Source organism: Pongo abelii, chromosome 2, assembly GCF_028885655.2.
Source record: "Pongo abelii isolate AG06213 chromosome 2, NHGRI_mPonAbe1-v2.0_pri, whole genome shotgun sequence".
Lineage (NCBI taxonomy): Eukaryota > Metazoa > Chordata > Mammalia > Primates > Hominidae > Pongo > Pongo abelii.
This window is the reverse complement of record NC_085928.1, coordinates 97,193,149-97,208,688: the sequence shown is the minus strand read 5'-3', so window position 1 is coordinate 97,208,688 and position 15,540 is coordinate 97,193,149. Positions and strand designations below refer to the sequence as shown.

The 15,540-nt window shown below is 43.2% G+C and overlaps 1 protein-coding gene across 3 annotated transcripts in view; it reads right to left on the bottom strand.

Annotated features, from left to right (window-relative positions):
* IL17RD (interleukin 17 receptor D) overlaps nt 1-15,540 on the bottom strand; it is a 75,945-nt gene that overhangs the window by 45,547 nt on the left and 14,858 nt on the right. The gene's annotated exons all lie outside the window — the stretch shown is intronic.

The window sequence follows — 15,540 nt, the reverse complement described above, 5'->3', positions numbered from 1 at the left end:
GTGGTGGGATGCTCAGTGATTCTCAGAGATTCCCTAAGAGTGGGTTTTCAGGTTTCTAGAACTGTAGGCTTTTCTTTTGAAGAGGGCTTTATTATTTTTGTAAAGATAACAAGTTCAAGGTAAAAGAGAATTAAGTACAAAGAATATGAAACTTCTCCCACTCCATCATTTTGAAGAACACTCTTCCAGACGGTCTTTACTGCCTGCATCACATGGACTGTGACTCGACATAAATTAGATCCTAATATATATAACATTTGCTCTCATAAATCTCCACCAGCTATCAGTTAATGCAGTTCCTTCTGGGTGAAATATGTAAGATCTATGGAGGAAATAACAAAAAGAGCCTAATAAAGTGAGTTAGGACCACTGGGCAAAATTCTTTCTAAGGGTCTTGACAACTGTCATCAACCATCATTTTCTACAAAGGGAAAGAAAACACACCATTAGTAGGAAGTAGTATAGCAGGCCCTGTCACCTGCTCCAGAGCCGGCTGTGTACATGGAAAAGGCAAGAGGACACATGTAGTGACAAGGCTACTTGCACAGTATACACACGTTGATACGTTGGTAGGTTGCCTATTGATGTGGGTATCCTAAACGCTGTTCTGCAGGGTAACCAAATTACTATAATTTATCCTGTATGTTTCTTTAAAATTACATAAATGTAGGGGATTTTATGATTAGATGACTGGTCTCCAGTGAATAACAGAACTGTGTAAAATTAAAAGGGAAACTGGCAAATCCAGGAAGCAGATAACAATGTCTTCCTCTCTCCAGCACAATAATCACATTACAGCTGTGTGGAAACCTAAGACCTCCAACTCTTTCCAGAAAGTCAGGGTGGCTTCATTTTACAGACCAAGCTAAGGAGATAAAAACCACTCGCTGGTAAAAAATGGTAAATTCCATTTTGTGATTAGAATCACAGTACATTTGTTGTAGCCCAGGTGTCGAAGAAGAAAGAATGAGCTCTGCCTCAAAAACAGCCTGGCCAGGGATGGTGGCTCCCACCTGTAATCCCAGCATTTTGGGAGGCCAAGGCAGCAGGAATGCTTGAGACCAGGAATTCAAGACCAGCCTGGACTCCATCTCATAGACTCCGTCTCTATGAAAAATAAGAATACTTAGCTGGGTGTGGTGGCACACGCCTATAGTCCCAGCTACTGAGGAGGATCTCTTGAGCCCAGGAGGTTGAGGATGCAGTGATTGCACCACTGCACTCCAGCCTGGGCAACAGAGCAAAGCTCTGTCTACCCCTCCCCCATCCCCACGCCCCACTCAAAAAAAAAAAAAAAAAAACTTAGCTGATCTAAAAGCAATATTTAACTATATCCTGAGATTCTCTCCTCATTTATTGATGAAAAACCTCTGCAAATGCCCCACGATTTATCAACCAGATGTCTCGAGCTTGAAATATGCTTTTGCACTTGGGAAAGCCATTTTGAGTGAGAATAAGGCTAAACCAGACCCCTGCCTCTAGGTGTTTACAATTAGTTTTGGAAAACAAAGCTAAAAGACATGAAACTACAGTAGATAAGGTTACACTGCCTAGAATGAATGTGCTAAGTTATGCCACTGAGCTCTATGTGTAATAAGATTTCAGAGAAGGGGTAATTGAACAGAGGAAGGCTAGCCAGAGAAGGGTCTTCAGAGGAGGCATGTCAAGCTTTGGGGTTGGGGAGGGGAAGGAAGATTCTTTCAAGCAAACACAGACTCAGGAGCTTGTGCTACCAACTGTACCACCCAGTGCCCAACACATGGTAAGCATTCAGGAAATGGTTGCTATTTCTCAGGGAAGACACAGAGCCTTCCTGGTCATCCAGAATAAACATTTCCCACATCCCTGGAAGTGACCAACACACCCTCATTGCTTCTGTGTTAGACACCTCCAACTGGCCTGAAAAGATGGGCACCATAGGGCTGAAATAGCCAAGTGGGTTCAGCTTTGCATGTGGTACATCTTGGAGACAGGCAAGATCCAAATACAGTGGTCCTTACAGATGTGAGCACAAGCCTAGATTGGCAGACAGAAGCACAGGGAAAAGGTCTCTGATACAGGCCAAGGTGGAAATGGGGTAGGTGGGGAGATGAGGAAGGAAGAAGAAAGAGGCAATGAAACAGCAGCTTCAAAGGATGAATCCAAAGGACCCAAGAATTCAACAGATGGGATGAGTCAAACCCCAGGGCCTGGAGAGCAGAAGTGACACTTACAAAACAGAAGGCCGGAGCTGGGGTCTCAAAACACATATCCATTTCAAGATAGAAATTGATTCCCTGCCCCTAATACAGATGGAAGGTATTTAAGAAGGAGGAAGGTGAGTCCTGGTCACCAGCCACTTCCAATTTTCACTTCTCTTCCCTCCATGACAAAAAACTTTTGGTATTAGGTTAGTGCCACAGAGGCCTAAGTTGGGAGTCTCTAACCTTCCCCTGTTGCTCTTACACGCCTTGACTTTCCTGTCTGTACTCAGAGTAAACCAGTGTCATGCTTCCAAACAGAGCTCACTAAATACTAAAGAGATAAGAAGACTCAAAGCAAAGGCCCTTTGTTAGCTTTTACCAAATCTTCATCAACTTCCCTACAGATCAAGACCACTAGAAACAATCTTTAAAAATTTGACATTGGCACAAAAGGACAGAAAGGACAATACTGTATGACTACATTTATATGAGGTATTTAGAGCAGTCAAATTCATAGAGACATGAATAGAGATAGCCAGGGGCTGAGGGGAGAGGAGAATGGGGAGTTATTGTTTAATGGTTATGGAATTTCCATTTAGGAAGGTGAAAAAGTTCCTAAAAAGGTGGATGGTGGTGATGGTTGCAAAACATTGTGAATTTACTTAAAAATCTTTGAACTGTACACTTAAAATGGTTAAAATGGTAAATTTTATGTTATGTATATTTCAACACAATAAAGAAAAAAGTAAAAACAAAAAGTAAAAACAAAACAAACAAACAAAAAAAATTAAAGGAAACTGAACCAGGAAAGGAATGATAACAACAAAACAGTGTTAGGGCCACATATGCAGGAAGAACTAGAGACTAGAGGGTGGAAGACTGGAGCAAGGTAGACCAGATAGCCAGCAACTGCAGCAGTCCATATATAACATGACAGGGACAGCAATGTACTGATGAGAATCAAAGGACAAGTCTGAGAGGTATTTTTAAGGAAAAAATAGCAGGACTTGGTGACAAATGCAATACAGAGGTGATGATGAAATATTCAAAGGTGACCTGCAGGCTCTTATTTGGGGAAGTCGGAAGTGATTTTAAGGCAATAACGAGAACACTAGGGGCCAGGTGCAGTGGCTCACACCTGTAATCCCAGCACTTTGGGATGCCAAGGCAGGGAGATCACCTGAGGTTGGGAGTTTGAGACCAGCCTGACCAACATGAAGAAACCCCGTCTCTACTAAAAAAATACAAAAAATTAGCTGGGCATGGTGGTGCATGCCTGTAATCCCAGCTACTCAGGAGGCTGAGGCAGGAGAATAGCTTGAACCTGGGAGGCAGAGGTTGCAGTGAGCTGAGATTGCGCCATTGTACTCCAGCCTGGGCAACAGGAGCAAAACTCCGTCTCAAAAAAAAAAAAAGAGAACACTGGGGAAAGAGGGTCTTTTTAAAAAAAGTAGGCTGCAGAAAAACAGTGAAAGTGAGGTGCCTACTATCTTTTTACAATATCATATATTTTGGGGGGAGGGGAGAAATGCAGGATTAAAAGGCAGGACATCATGTATGAAGGCATGCCACAGAACCTTAAGGACAGATAGGCTAATTCATAAGAGGTACACAAAATTAACAGAAAGTGTAAAAAAATAACAAAAAGCCAGGAATTGGGCTTTGTGAGACTACCCATAGTTAGGGCACACATGGAGGAAAAAGAAGATTGAAAAAGTGAGGTTGGCAAAGTAAGAGAATGAAATACAGTTAAAATAAATAATATTAAACAGGCTACAGGTAAAAGAATGTCAAGATGGATGTTTTCAACATGAAAACAATCTTTTTAAATGCTTTTTAAACTTTTTCCTTTGTTTACATTTTTTATTTTGAATTTTTGTGTAATTTTGAACTGAATGTGAATTTGAGTGTGAATATTATATATACAAATAAGTGTAGATTTATGGGGTACATGTAACGAAAACTTCCTTTTTTTTTTTTTTTTTTTTTGAGAAGGGGTCTTGCTCTGTCTCCCAGGCTAGAGTGCAGTGGCATGATCTCAGCTCACTGCAGCCTCTGCCTCCCGGTTCCAGTGATTCTCCTGCCTCAGCCTCCTGGGTAGCTGGGAGTACAGGCACGTGCCACCACACCCGGCTAATTTTTGTATTTTTAGTAGAGACGGTTTCACCATGTTGGCCAGGCTGGCCTCGAACTCCTGACCTCAGGTGATCCGCCCACCTTAGCCTCCCTCCAAAAGTGCTAGGATTACAGGCATGAGCCACCTCGCCTGGCTGAAAACCTTTTTGATTATACAAATCTCTGAGCAAATAATTATACTGCTAGATCATTTAAAATAGCTACTCCATATTAATTCCTAAGTTTTCTGCTGTTATTCAAACTCAACTCCTGGTTTTACAGGAAAAATAGAAAACACATTATTAGGACCATTTAAATCAAATGTTTTCATATGCTTGAAACTTAAAAAAAAAAAAAAAAAAATCTGGCACTGGAAAAAGGTACTGAAAAGACTGCTAGTTCACTGTCAGGCTTCTGTGTACAGATACCGAGCCGGGCACCTTAGAGGCAAGTCTGTGCTCAGAACTCACAATTCTGGCAGACAGCCCTCTAATCTCCCACATTATGGAGAACACAGAGAACCCATGTCTTGATGTTCCCCAAGATCTGCTCAGCACTTTACAGTTTGAACCACTGTTAAAATATACCTTTTTGCAGTTTTTGAAACAATGCTACATGGAAAATGTAGAGACTACCAACACTGAACTACAAGCTCTAAATCAGGTCATTTTTTTTAACCAGATACTCCTAACCAGCTGGTCTAAGAGCTAGCATTTAGAATAACTGGCAATTTCCCAGAACTCAAAGAGTAATAAAAGTTCAAAAGATTGGCTAGAACAGTATCAGTAGGACTCAAAGTTATGGAATTAGATTTCAATTCAGGCAAACCATGTTTGTTCAAAGCTCACAAAAATGGTGAATGTTTGCATGACGGCACTAATACAAGTATTAATTTTCAGACCATCCTGTTTTGGACATTATTCAACATTTGCTGCCATTTGACAGATGTACATCCATAGCCCCGAAAGGCTTAGTGGGTCAGTTTTGGCATCATGGCTAACAACTTTCTTTCTCAAAAGTAGGGTGGAAAAGCTGAGGTGTGGTCATCTCTGAAATCTGATTGATCTCTGAGATGAGGTCTACTCTGGGAATATTACACCTCTAGAGTTTATTTCCAGACACCCAGAACAAGTCTAGGGAAAGTAATATTCTAGGAAACAGTAACTATTACACTGGTTCAATGCTTATCACTAATGAACATTTATTATGCAGTAGCAGAGCTGTGACTGACCTTCATAACTTTTTTTTTTTTAATTGGAGACAAGGTCTCACTCTGTTGCCCAGGCTGGAGTACAGTGATACAATCATGGCTCACTGCAGCCTCGAACTCCTGGGCTCAAACGATCCTCTGCCTCAGCCTTCTAAGTAGCTGGGAGAACTACAGGCATGTACCATCATGCCTGGCTAATTTTTAAAAGTTCATTCTTTGTAGAGATGGGGTCTTGCTATGTTGCCCTGGCTGGGCTGAAACTCCTGGGCTCAAGCAATCCTCCTGCCTAAGCCTCCCAATGTGTTGGGATCACAGACGTGAGCCACAGCACCCAGCCGACCCTCATAACTTAACCACAGTACACTGATATTTTCCTGACAATATAACTTTAATTTAAAAACATAATTTTTGAGGGCATAAAAAAGAACTTCTATAACCACCGGTCTGAACAGAACCATGTCATCTTACAAGTTCCCCAAAATAGCAAATGCCTCTGTAGTTCATCTTTAAAAGCTTGACACTCAGGACTTATTTTTCAGGGAATATGTAGCTATTTTTTGTAATGTTGGCAGTTTTCATTTCTGAGGGATGGAATAAACATTAAAATACTCTTTGTTCTCTAATGTATTGTTTGAATTAAAAATACTATATACAATTGAACATAATCCAGAGCAGAACAACTAGTGATTATTAAACATTAATTATTTGTCACTTCAGATTAGAAATTTTTGAAGGTCTATTTTTTGTACATTATCTGTATACACAAACTGCTAAATGTTATTACTTAATATTTGTTATAATAAACATTTCTGGGAGAAAAAAAAAGCTTGACACTCTAAGTTTCTTTTGCAATTCTCCCCATACTAGAACACCACGCCACATCTTAGTAAGACTGGTATTAATGAAAGATCAACCTCATTTTCTTGGCAACAATAGGCTTACAGAAGAATCACCTAAGAAAAAAACAAACACTATCTGATAAGGAAAAGATGGATTCTGTCTTCCACCGCAGGCCTTGGGCTCTCAGATCTGGAACACTGTTATCTGATTGTATCTGCACGGTTTTCAACAGAGGGCACTGCATGGTAGAGGAAGCGGAACAGAGGAACAAGGACCAAGAGCAGCCCCTGCCCCATTGCCTGAATGCTCTTATAGCCACAGGAAAAAAAAAAATTCAAAAAGGGACACACGAGCCTTCCTAACTCTCCCTTTCCCACTGACACCAAAAATAACCAACCATAAACTTTTAGCACCTCTCAGACTTCAAGAGAGGCATAAAGGTCAAAGCTTTGGCCTAGCTAAAGATTTTCAAATCAGTGCAATTCCTTTCTTTACTGTTTTATTAAAATATGCAAACACAGTACTTATAAACAAAGGAATCATTTCAGTTTTTGCTTGGAAAAATGGGAGCCAATACATTCCTTCTGGGAATTCAGGGTAAAAGTTTTACAAAAACAGTGTCAGATGTGCTTAAAAATTCACTCTGTTCTTTCTTTTGGGGAGAAGTGGAGGGAGAAACAAAGGGTAGGAGAGACATTTTATTAAAAATTGAAACAGTTATTGGTTTTTCTTGGCTCACCCACTAACCTGCCTTCCACTGACAAACAACGCGGGAACACCTGAGGCAGAAGCGCGTGGCATCCCTCCCCCTCCAACCGCCCCGTGTGACCTCCCCCACTCCGGCCTCCTGGCAGGGAGACAGGGCCTGGCTGACCGCGGTGTTGGTGTCGCCAACCTGAGCCTCAGGAACTTCTCTAACTTCCAGAACGTCCTCAGTGACAAATGGTTCCACCAGGTGGTGATGAAAAGTTGGGCAGGGCGCGGGGGAGGTTGGTGGGAGGGAAGAGGAGACTTTGAAGGCCAAAAATTCTCAACTGAGAATCAAGCATTTCTTTATGAAAACAACCACCCTGGGGATAAACCTTCATTTAAAAAAAAAAAAAACCTTTAAACTGGAATGTTTTGTCAACATCACATCCCAGTTTTAACCTGGAAGCTTTGCTGAGATTTGACGCTTCCTCAACCCAGTGATTTCATTCCCAGAGTCCTTTTTAACCACAGAGAGATTTAAATAATCTGTTATAAAGTTTCCCTTCATTTTCAGAGGGGTTGATGCTGGCTCTGAGTATTGAAGGTAAATGAGTGTTTCAAACGGAGCATAAATAAAGTAGACAGAGAATCAGGCATATATTATGAATAAAAAGATAATCCTAATAATAGTTTACATTATCACAAACCAAAGTTTATATGAGCAGCTAAGCCCCCTTTCAAAGTAGAGAGCAGCTGCTGGTACGGCAGAGGAAAATGGTATGTCAAAAATTTGACCTACCTTAAAGTGTGTTTAACTCCGCTGTCAGCCACTGCTTCCTTCTGCCACCTTACACCAGGATGGAGGCAGGGGCAGTATCCTTTTTGAAGTGTTTTGTTTGCACAGGCACAAAACTGTTTCAGTGCTAGAGGGACCTATCTCCACTCTACCTTGACAATCTCGACAAAGGCTACATCATTCTCATCAGTGATGAGGTAAAAACAGGGACTCCCTCAGAGGAGCCAGTCCTGAAGGTGCCCTGCTACTGCCTCCCTAGAGTGTGAGGAACATCTCCAGGGTCTACAGCCTCAGTCCCTGAAGGCTGCCAGTACCCCTATCAGAAGTAGGCAGGAGGCTGGGGAGCTGTGCTTACACACAAATCTGCCAAGTCACAAATCTTCTAGGCTTCATATGCACCCAAAAATGCTGGCCCCACATAAACCACTTTAATCCAAAGCCCTCACTGTGTGTGAGAGGAATATCTGCACTCAATAGGGTAATCCTGCCCTTCTTCATAGAGCTCCCAGGATGTGCAGAGTCCAGGGCCAGGCCCTAGGAAAATGAATGCAACGTGCCTAGCGCAGTGATGTTCGGGTGGAAGAGACACACCCGGCTTTTCTGAGTGAAGGCAAGGGGGGCACCTTCTGGAAGTGGTCAGCTTCACGTTTCCAAATTAGAACACAGCGTTACAACTCAAGTCAATTATTTGGAGTTAAAATTTCTGTACCTACAGGGGCAAGAGGCACATCAGAACTGTGGAAACAGTCCACGCCATTGGTCTCATTTTTCAGTTTCCATGGATATTAGGCCCATTTCAAGATGTTCTCACCAGAAGCCAAGAGCTTTCTGCAAAGGTGGCTGAAGCTTCAATCAGCCCAGGGCAGAATGAGGGCAAAGAGCCCCTAGTAACGAGTGGACTCCAAGGAAGAGACCCCTCTTCTTCCCTTCCTTCCATCCTGTCCTCATGGCAGCAGGACATGGCAGGAGCCACCTAAGGATATGAACATTCATGCAATGAGTGACCAGCATTGGGGAGAACCTTAAAGGCTCCTGCAAGCATAAACGACTGGCCAGTGGGTCCAGCTTTCTGCTGGCAGAGGGCCATGAGGTATAAGCCACAGAAGAGGGACCGCCAAATCACGGGGTGTTGGATAAAGACTCTTAGAAGGTGTTCACAAGCAAGCTTTATTTGAGGTGAGGATATTCAGAGGTATGAGCTGCACATACAATGCACATCTCAGTCCTTTCTGCAGAGGATTAAGACACCTTTGCTCTGCCACTGCTGCAGGTGGAGGCACTGGTTTCAACCACGGTCCCTTCCCAAAACAACTTGTCATCATTCCTGTCTAAGCTCAGTGTGCTTCCAGAGGGTGTGACCCCTGGAGATAAGGTATTTCAAGTCAGCCTTGTTGGTGCCCTCATGCTCTAGGGCCTGTTATCACACACAGTTGCCCTTTTGGTCTCTGAATGAGTGACCTCTTCCCTAGCAGCTCACCATCTCTTCCTCCTCTGGCTTGTGTCACAGACCCTGTGGAGGTGTCCATCTTCCTGACAGCCTATCAGGCATTCTTGGTTCCTCTCCTGCCTACGACAGGATGCCAGTGCAAGCTATAACCTTATCTTCTTAAAGCTTATCTCTGTTTTTATCTTCTCTGTCTCCCTGGTTCCTTTAAGTCCACCCACCCATGTACTCTAAGTCCAGGATCTTCACTCTGGTGTATTAAGGGTAGTCCCAGACTCACCCTTGTGGAGGGGAAGGAATTGCTTTTACAGGGCTCTTCCAGAAATGTTCTTATCATATCCAGGGATCATCCCAGAGGACCTACTAAAGCAATGCCACTTCAACCAGGGCAGGTGGACAATCACTCAGGATAAGTGTTCTTGGACTGAGAGAGAAACCCACAGAACAGCACTGCCTGCGTGAGGGGCAAGGATCTGTGGGTGGGGCGGGGCTCTGCCAGGGTCCTTCTCCCCACTCTCTTCAACCAGAGCTGCTGCACTCTTATCTGCTTCATGTTGGGGTTCCCAGGAAGGAGTCATTTTTAAAAACAGGTAAGGAAGGTGTAGGTGTGTGTGTATGTGTGTATCACTATTCTGACTTCCAGCTTTCCTGACAAGAAGACAACTTGGTGTAAATGGGAGTAAAGAGGGTAAAAAATGAACGACTCAGTTCTGCAATTACCCACATGCAGATCAACTGTCAAACAAACTATTTCTGTATCTGTGGCTGCCTTTCTCCTGCCCTTGCTAACACCTAGCACAGTACCCAAATTCTCACCAACCCAGACAGTTGCTGACAGAAAGGCCTCTGGGACTGTCAACACCCCAGTGTGATTCAGAGCTCCCAGGGAGTCTGAGGCGGTCCCCTTGTTTATGGATTCAGTGATTGATTGGGCCCTAAAAGCTCCTAGCCCAGAAGACTAAATGGGTTGTAATCAATCATTAACAATAGTGTTGATGTTAAAAATTGGGAGATGCACCGGGTCTTTGGCCATGTGGATGAGCTGGGTGATCACACGTGAAGTTGTGAAGGATGGAGGCAGGTGGAGACGTGGGCACCCTCCATGTATGCAAGCAACACAAGCACATCAAAAGTGACCAGCAGAGCCGACAGGCCACATTTTGCAAAAATAAAGCTGTTTCTCAATTTAAAAAATAAAAACTATATGTAGGACAAATGCTTTTCTTGTATTAGAGAAAGATCTGCAACAATGGCCAGAGGTTGGGTGTTCTTTCCCAAGTGAGATGAAAAAGACACCCAGGTGCAAGGGGCAAGAGTCTAGGTAGCAAAAAAGGTGGGCAACTCAATAAGGACACGGAGTGGGTAAGACAGGACAATTATACCCTCTGAATTAAAGGTTCAAATCACCTCAATAAAAATAATAGTTAAAATCTTAAGAATAATTCTAGTATAACTGTCCCACTTTACAGGTAGTAAGGAAACTGACAGCCTTATGGGTCACCTGCCCTGTCCACAGTCACAAGCAGTCAGCCTGAGATGCTCTCATCACACATGCCGCAGTGACCTCAATGAGACAGCCTAACCAGGGTGGCTTCTAGCCCAAGATCGGGATTTTTTTTTAAACTCCAATAAAACAGAATTAATATATATTCTCTTTATGGGTGATGTGTGATCAATCCAAAGACTTTGGGGAATGCGTGTGCACACACACTCTCTCACGCACGCGTGCACACACACACTCTCTCAAGCACGCACGCACACACACACATACACACAAAGGAACAAAGGTTTGCTGGCTAAATTGGCAGTACAAATAGAATTTCCATGATACTAATCAGATTCAATTATTTTCATAATATGCTGGTAAGTCAGGAAGACTCACTAATCAATAATTATTTTAAATTCTTACTTTAAATTCTTATTTATTCACTTAAAACATCTTCCCTAACACTCTCTACTAAGCGACATTTCGCCCACACCTAGCTTTAATATTACTAGACTGAAAGGTACTAAAACATACTCAGAAGGTAAATCACCAGGTGAAAGATTTAGTCCTTCTCTAATAAATCCAAAATCAAACAAGTATAAGCTACCACCAAAATAACAAAGGTAGAGAAAAATTATACTCGGGGCTGGGCGCGGTGGCTCACGCCTGTAATCCCAGCACTTTGGAAGGCCAAGGTGGGCAGATCACCCGTGGTTGGGAGTTCGAGACCAGCCTGATCAACATGGAGAAATCCCATCTCTACCAAAAATACAAAATTAGCTGAGCATGATGGTGCATGCCTGTAATCCCAGCTACTCAGGAGGCTGAAGCAGGAGAATCGCTTGAATCCAGGAGGCAGAGGTTGCGCTGAGCCAAGATTACGCCACTGCACTCCAGCCTGGGCGACAGAGTGAGACTCCGTCTCAAAAAAAAAAAAAAAGAAAGAAAAAAAATTCTATAAACATCAATATTTTGTGTGTGTGTGAGAGGTTTTTTTTTTTTTTTTTTTTTTTTTTTTTTTTAAGATGGAGTGTCTGTCGCCCAGACTGGAGTGCAATGGCACAACCTTGACTCACTGCAACCTACGCCTCCTGGGTTCAAGCAATTATCCTGCCTCAGCTTCTGAGCACCTGGGATTACAGGTGACCGCCAACCATGCCCGGCTAATTTTTTTTTTTTTTTTGTATTTTTAGTAGAGACAGGGTTTCACCACATTGGCCAAGCTGGTCTCAAACTCCTGACCTCAGGTGATTTGTCCACCTTGGCCTCCCAAACTGATGGGATCATAGGCTTAACCCACCCGGCCGATAAATGTCAATATTATTAGGATGGAGAAGAATGAGTACATGTACACTGCCGATAAAAACACTGCAGCCAGTCACTAAGCAGTTACCATGTGGCCAGGCACAGAGCTGGATGTTTTAAAAACAGTATCTTGCTTACATCTTAAAACAAACAACAACCCTGGGAGATGAACTATTAATAACACATTTTACAGATGAAGAAATAGCCTCAGGGAAAAACTTGCCCAAGGTCTAAATAAATGGTAGCAAATGGTGGAGCTGGGATTTGTGAAACAAACCTATTCTTTTCTCAAAACACAATTCCTCCCAGTAAACTGGTTCAGTCATTATACAGGACAAGCTGGTAAACATGTATGAAATGAGAGCCACAAATCCTTTGACCCAGTAATTCCATTTTGGGGAATACATGCCAAGGAAATAAACCAAAACGGCAAGGGAGATGGGCAGGTAATCCATCTGTATGAAGATGTTCATAGCAGCTTTGTAACAGTAATAACTTGGAAACAGCCCAAATGCCTCATCAAATGTGGGGTGAGGACTGGCAAAAAGGGGAGGGGAGCTTACTACATGAACATATCATATGGCCACTAAAAGTGACATGTCTGTGCACTATATCAATACATGGAAATATCTTCGGAAAACAAACATAAGTAAAAAATAACCATAAATAAATAAAACACATACAGTGATTATAGCAGCTATGCAACAAGATCTGTTTGTGTGTTCAAGGGTAGAAGAATCAGTATGTAATGGAGCTTAATACTCAGTAAGCTTCATTTTTCTTATAAGGTTGAAGTAACCAATTTGTAAAGGCAACACAAGGAAACTCTCCTTAGAGATGCTATGATCCATCCAGGATGTTCTCTTCCTGATCTAAAGAAGTCAAGTTTTCATATAAAAAATAAAGAATGTCGGGCACGGTGGCTCACACCTGTAATCCCAGAACTTTGGGAGGCTGGGGCGGGTAGGGGGGGGAGGGGGCAGATGTCTAGGTCAAGAGTTCAAGACCAGCCTGACCAACACGGTGAAACCCCGTCTCTACTAAAAATACAAAAATTAGCCAGGTGTGGTGGCGCACGCCTGTAATCTCAGCTACTCAGGAGGCTGAGGCAGGAGAATCGCTTGAACCCAGAAGGCAGAGGTTGCAGTAAGCCAAGATGGCGCCACTGCACTCCAGCCTGGGCAACAGAGCGAGACTCTATCTCAAAAAAAAAAAAAAAGAAAAAAGGAAAGAAGACCCACTAATTTTAAAGCTACCTCCCCACTTTTATGCTTTCAAGTCAGTCCTATTTTTAAATCAGATTAACAAAACCTCCAGTTATAAGCCCAGAGCTCACGCAATTTTTTGTTACCCATTTAGAAAATTTATTTAAGAACACATATGTTTACAAATTGGAACATTCTTTCTGCCACCATTTGGTTTGTACTAATAGAAGTCCACACTCCCTGAATCTCATTCTTTTATAACACATTTGGAAAAGTAACACTAAGATAATCAATCTTATCAATGGGGGTAGAGGAGGTGGGTTTAGGAGCGTCTGAACACAAGCCAAGGTAAAGGTCATGTGCTCAAAGCATAAAGCAGGAATTTTATGCCTAATTGCCTTTTTTATATGCTCTCCTTCCCAAAAAGGAATACAATATGCCCACACAGGTTCTTCATCACACTCTGTCTAGGGAGGTAGGTGGGCCCAGTGAAGCTCAGAACACCCCCACCTCTCGGCACTGGGCTCACCTGGCCCCTCTGATGGCTTCCTGTATATCCTATCACTGCAGAAGAATGGGAGCATAATTCAAGAGCATCCCAACTAACCTCTGCACCTTTTAAAATGAACAAGGTTGGAAGGTTGTGGAAAGAAGTGGGCCAAAGATGCTGCTATCTTTGGAGAAGAAAAAGCAGATTCCTGGCCAGGCGTGGTGGCTCACGCCTGTAGTCCTAGCACTTTGGGAGGCTAAGGCAGGCCGATCATCTGAGGTCAGGAGTTCGAGACCAGCCTGGCCAACATGATGAAATCCCGCCTCTACTAAAAATACAAAAATTAGCTGGGTGTGGTGGCACTTGTCTGTCATCCCAGCTACATGGGAGGCTGAGGCAGGAGAATCGCTTGAACCTGGGAGGTGGAAGTTGAAGTGAGCTGAAATCACACCATTACATTCCAGCCTCGGGGACAAGAGCGAAACTCCATCTCAAAAAAAAAAAAAAAAAAGCAGATTCCTTCAATTGGCAGAATTGCCCTCTGCCTGGGCAGATCTCAGGTCAGTCTTCATCTCAAGGTTCCTTCTTCTCTGTACTTACCCATATTGGTAAGTCCTGTCCATGTTTCCATTTTACCCTATGTTTGGGATGACTTACTATTGTCCCTCAAGTATAAAGTACCACGGTGTGCATCCTGCACAGAGCCAAAGCTCCATGATATCACCATGTCTACCTTTGAGGGTGAGCTGTCCAATAGGGTAGCCTCTAGCCATGTGTGACGATTTAAATTTAAATTAAGTTTAAGTAAAATTAAAAATTCAGTTCCTTAGTTGTGCTAGCCACATTTCAGGTACTCAGTAGCCAAAAGTGGTTGATGGTTACTGAATTGAACAGTGCTGGGAAGAACATTTTTTGTCACAGAAAGTTCTGTTGGATAGCACTGGGCTAAAGAGTTCAGCACCTGCCCATGCCTGCCTCTGCAATAACAGGTGACACTCTTTCATAGCTGGACAGCTCTTCCCAGCTGTCACCAGGCACCACAGGCCACCTCAACTGACACCTAGATAACTCAGTTTCACCTGGGCAGCATATTTATTTTTATTTACACACAGTACAATTGATAGTTTTTGGTGTATGGGTCCACAAGTTATATGCATATATATGTATGTATCCACTGCTATAATCAGTATACAGAACAGTCCCATCATCCCAAAAAATTCCCTTGTACTGCCCCTTGGTAGTCAAGCCCTCCCTCCCTCCCTCCAAAACCCTGGCAATCACTAATCTGGCAGCTTTTTTAAAAACTCAGATTCCTGGCCTTCCCCTGGAAATCCCACTTAAGCAGGTCTGGGGTGAGGCCCGGAATCTCCCCCCACGCCAAGAATGCTCCTCAGGTGATTCTGGTATTCAGCCAGGTTTGGGAATCTTTGGGGTAATTGCCTAATCTGAGTTTAATTTAATTATCTCCGAAGTGCTGTCTAGTCTCGCTCTCTTTCCACCCCCCATTAGTTGCTTTGTTGCACATGGCAGCCGTCCATCTGAGACAGGGTGCTTGGAAGGCAGGGCAAGCCCGACTGCTGGGGGCACGGGCAGGGTAAGAACTCTGCAGCTCCGGTTTCTGGCGGAGAGAGGCCTCTCCGAGTCACATGGATTCTCATCTTAATCCCTTCCTGGCTCTTTGTGCCATGGAATCCTCATCTGGAAAAAAGGGAACCACATCAGAAATAATTGTCTACCTCCGAGGCTTGCTGGGAAGTGATGACTTAGGTAACACGT